Source organism: Salvelinus fontinalis, chromosome 38 (genome assembly GCF_029448725.1).
Source record: "Salvelinus fontinalis isolate EN_2023a chromosome 38, ASM2944872v1, whole genome shotgun sequence".
Classification (NCBI taxonomy): Eukaryota; Metazoa; Chordata; class Actinopteri; order Salmoniformes; family Salmonidae; genus Salvelinus; species Salvelinus fontinalis.
Window position 1 is genome coordinate 35,729,408 of NC_074702.1, and position 5,251 is coordinate 35,734,658.

The following is a 5,251-nucleotide window of genomic DNA, read 5'->3' on the forward strand; positions in this document are numbered from 1 at the left end:
TCTGTTACCTCAGTTCCCTGTATGTCCTTTCCTCCAGTTCCCTGTATGTCCTTTCCTAGTGTACGAACTAGGTGTCATTCCATAGGTTAGCTGTCTGGAGTGGAAACATTATTTTCCTGTTCGCTGTGGATAAAGGAGATGGCTGTGTGGAAAACTGTTCTTGAAAACGAAAAGTTAACGTTGCTGATGTTGTCTTCACAGTACCTGGTCAGCGTTCCACTGAAGATGCTGAGGCCATGGGCTTTTATGGGCATGATGGCTCAGGTGAGATCTTAGAACTGAGAAATTATAATCCACAAATGTATTGTCTGAAATGATTTACTGGTGGTGTTTTTGACTCATTAAAATGAATGTTGTGTTTGTTTACTCACTAAATGGAGTCCTTGGCTTACAGCTTCCGCTGGCCTGGTTTGTGGCGCGTTTTCTCCGAGGTAACTATGGCAACGCAGCCGTATGGATCTCTCTCATCATTGGCCAGCCAATCGCCGTGCTCATGTACGTCCACGACTACTATGTACTTCACTACAGAGAGGGGTCGGCGGGGGGTGGACCTGAATGACCTCCTCAGGGGAATATTTACCAGACCAGCCTTTTATAGGAAAGACAAATAGAGCTAGAAATGTACTGTATGGTACTTTATGAAAGCACCTTAAAGGGGCAATCAGCATTTGCTACATCCATTTTTGGACTCATACATTAATGATATGTACCATTCGATTCTTGAAGAACAACTTCTAAATGTCTCACCAGCTTAGTTCAACTGTCGCTCTCCATCACAAACCTAAATATAAGATTGTATTTACTCCAATATTTGGAAACAAAGAATGTAAACAAACACTATATAGCCTCAAAACATGGTTAAAACTATACTTTTTTATATTGGATGGTCAATCGTTGCATCCATAGCTCTGTCCATGAATTTGAAAGTGATAACATTTCTCCAGTCCCATCCCTCAGCGTTTACTGAACCAGGGGTGGGGAGGCAGCTTTGTTATTGTTTCAACTGCTGATTGCCACTTTAAAGATAACACACTTCTTATAGAAACAATCAATATAGTTAGTGAATATTAGAATATGCCTTATTGAATCATGTCTGACAAGTGCAATTTTCAAAAAGTGCCAGTTTCTCAGAAAATGTGCACAACCAGTACATGTGTGTTTGTAAGATTTATGTGTTTTTATGCCACTCAGGCCTCAATATTTAGTCATCGTGTTTTACTTGGGTACGTATAGAGGGAAATGTAGAGATAGGAAAATGGCAGCTGGTGATTCTTGACTTTAGTCCGTTAATTGGGTCATTATTATGTTGCCGACAGAACTACATGGACAAGTAAATATATTTCTCTATTTATGTGAATGATGTCCTATTTGACTTCACGTTGTTACCACCAATCATGTGTTTCTCACTTCCCTCTGCTTTATCTGCCACTGAGACTCACGGTTTTTGCTCCACAGTTGAAACACAGGATAGAGGGCCACCTCTTGGCGGTTACTAGGAAGTTCATATGAAATAACAACATTTGCTCACAAAAAAGCTTCCATTTTGGTGTGCTAGTCTATTACTTCTTAACGTGGCAACATGTGTCAAGTAGAATTCTATTCCACAGCATGTGTTGATGTATTATAATCTCTGGTCTATAGTTTCACGCCGCTGTTCCTAGCAATATGTCCTGAGATGATGATGGGGCCAGAATCATCTCATCAGAGAGTGTATGATGAATGGCTTCTGTAGAAGGAAGACTTCCTGAAATGGCTACAGGTAATTCTACTTCCTGTCCCCGACCTACAATGTGACGCTGCTCAGATCCCGAGTCTGCAAGATGTTCCGCGGCTGAAAGTGTTTTAGATTAGAACAGGAGTGCCGATTTGTTCTATTGTGGACCGCATAAAGTCGCATGCAGTTACACATACAGTAAAATGTGTAGGATTTGAGTAATTGGCAAGCTGCCTTTGAAAGAGTATAGTGTATTTGCTCTCACAAAAAGTACATCTGCATTCCATCTTAAACGTGAAGACCAAAACTGTATATCTCCTTTCCAAATGAATTGAGAAGGATACAGTACCTTGCAGTGACTGCACTTGGCTCGTTTCCTCAAAGGTTTTAGAACACCTACTCATTCCAGGGTTTTTCTTTATTTTTGACTATTTTCTACATTGTAGAATAATAGTGAAGATATCAAAATTATGAAATAACACATATGGAATCATGTAGTAACCAAAAAAGAGTTAAACAAATTAAAATATATTTTATATTTGAGATTCTTCAAATAGCCACCCTTTCCCTTGATGACATCTTTGCACGCTCTTGGCATTCGCTTAGCATTCTCTTAACCAGCTTCACCTGGAATGCTTTTCCAACAGTCTTGAAGGAGTTCCCACATATGCTGAGTACTTGTTGGCTCCTTTTCCAGGTCCGACTCATCCCAAACCATCTCAATTTGGTTGAGGTCGGGGGATTGTGGAGGCCAGGTCATCTGATGCAGCCCTCCATCACTCTCCTTCTTGGTAAAATAGCCCTTACATAGCCTGGAGGTGTGTTTTGGGTCATTGTCCTGTTGAAAATCAAATGATAGTTCCGCTAAGCCCAAACCAGATGTGATGGCGTATCACTGCAGAATGCTGTGGTAGCCATGCTAGTTAAGTGTGCCTTGAATTCTAAATTATTCACAAACAGTGTCACCAGTGAAGCACCCCCACACCATAACACCTCCGCCTCCATGCTTTACGGTGGGAAATACACATGCAGAGATCATCTGTTCACCCACACCGTGTCTCACAAAGACACAGCGGTTACGTTACGTTACGAGAGAGAGAGAGAGAGAGACGTCATCAGAGCGTGCAACAGGACACTGTACTGTCTACACTCGGTTTGTTGTTTACATTAAAACTTTTTCATTAAAGCGATTTTAATCCGAACTAAAGTTTTGTTACTAAGGATTCCACAACACGGTTAGCCTTTACGGCTGGGACTGCAAGTTTGTGTTCCTTTTTTTTTGCGTGGATTCTGCGAGTGCTAGCTGGCTGTACTACAGACACCTGTCGTCGTCGTGGGAAAGCATCATTGTTATCTTTTCGTAAAACAACTGGTTGCAGTATAGAGCCAATCTGGATACCAAGCAGATCCTGAGGGAAATCGACGAGTACCAACAGCTTTACGCTATGGAGGAACAACACTCCTTCTGCTGGAATCCATGCAACAATGGACAAGTTGTGTGAGGAGGTAGCAGGGCTGAGGGGGAGTTTGAAGTTCAGCCAGAGTGAAATTCTCACGCTCCAAAGAGAAAACAAGACACTCACAGCCAAGGTAAAAATCCCCGATTCCAACATGGATTGTCTACTCAGGGAAAACAGGGTGATGAAGGAGTTGCTACTAGACATACAAAGTCATAGCCTGCGTGGAAATCTATTTTCTTCTGGTATTCCTGAGGACGCATCCAATAATCCAGAGGGCGCAATCAGAGAATTCATGAAATCCGCATTGAAACTTCCTATAGAGACTGTAAACAAGGTGGCTTTCCACCGAGTACACAGACTTCAAACTCGGAGCGACTAGACCAAGGGTTCACAACCGATCATCGCAAAATTTGAACACTACCAACAAAAGGAGCTGATCAAAAGCAGAGGAAGGGAGCTTAAAGGGACCAAATTCAGTCTCAATGACCAATTTCCAAAGGAGATAAACGAACGTTGTAAGAGACTGTATCCGGTACAAAGACAACAAAGGATGGATGGTAGGCGGTGCCTTTGTCATTGTGGACAAACTCTTTATAGATGGACAGCTATTCCGAGACAGCTCCATAACACTGTGGCTGTACTAAATTCTACAGGGACTTTAGGTTACAAAAAAAGAGGTATGGGAGCTGTTTAAAATATCTGAACATTATGAAGTGGATATGAGCACACATGTACTCAACTACATGCTTGCTTACACATACGGCTTATTCATACACACACACACCTGATCTCGCTCTCTTCTCTCTCTCTTTTTCTCTCTTTTCTCTTCTCTCCCTCTCTCTATTGTCGAAACTGTTTTATAATTTAATGTGTTTATTGTTTGTCTATCTTTTTTATGTATTTGTCTACAAGTTTATATATGTTTACAACAAGCAAGGGGAAGATATCAAAATTGGGGCATTGGGGAATAATAACATATTGTACGGAATACATACGGAATACAATAGAAACACGAAGTGGGTGGCCAGCAGAGATAGATGGGATGGCCTGAGGGAAGCTGAGGGTTGGTATGTGGAATTGGAGACAAGTGGGAGTGGAGTTGCTGTGTGAGAGAGAGAATGATGGTCAAAATATAAAGGGAAAAAAAGTCAAAATAAAACATAATAAAAGTACATTTGAATGACACAAAGTGGCAGTGTTTTTACAACTAATGCCGGTTTGCCTGAGGCTGATGCCGTACAGGTGTTTGTACACATGCATATACACACACTCTCATTCAAATAAACACATACAAGAACACATACATGTAATAGTGCCAGACATGCACACTAACATATAAAGTAGGCATTGCTGTTATGATTTCAGTTGTCCTTGATGTCCTATGTTTTAAATGTATTATTAAAATAAAAAAACATTTGCATTGTTGTTTGCTGTTTTCTTCTGTCTTTTCCTTTTTCCTCTTTAGTTCATTCTCTTGGTTGTTGGTGCATTGGGGGGTTCTTGGGGGTGGGGAATAGAATGAATAGTATTATTATTATTTATTTTTTTAAGACAGCGGTTGGAACCAAAAATCTCCAATTTGGACTCCAGATCAAAGGACACATTTCCACCGGTTTAATGTCCGTTGCTTGTGTTTCTTGGCCCAAGCAAGTCTCTTCTTATTGGTGTTCTTTGGTAGTGGTTTCTTCGCAGCAATTCGACTATGAAGGCCTGATTCACAGTCTCCTCTGAACAGTTGATGTTTAGAAAAGTTCTTGAAATGTTCCGTATTGACTGACCTTCATGTCTTAAAGTAATGATGGACTGTCATTTCTCTTTGCTTATTTGAGCTGTTCTTGCCATAATATGGACTTGGTCTTTTACCAAATAGGGCTATCTTCTGTATACCCCCCTACCTTGTCACAACACAACTGATTGGCTCAAGAATGAAAGAAAGGAAAGAAATTCTACGAATTAACTTTTAAGTAGGCACGCCTGTTAATTGAAATGCATTCCAGGTGACTACCTCATGAAGCTGGTTGAGAGAATGCCAAGAGTGTGCAAAGCTGTTGTCAAGGCAAAGGGTGGCTATTTGAAG

General features: G+C 40.9%; 1 long non-coding RNA gene across 1 annotated transcript; it reads left to right on the top strand.

Moving 5' to 3' along the window:
• The first annotated feature begins 6 nt into the window (after positions 1-6).
• Positions 7-1,351, top strand: LOC129837644 (uncharacterized). Its single transcript, XR_008756733.1, has 2 exons — positions 7-264; positions 395-1,351. It is a non-coding gene; the product is annotated as an uncharacterized LOC129837644 (long non-coding RNA).
• Positions 1,352-5,251: the final 3,900 nt, after the last annotated feature.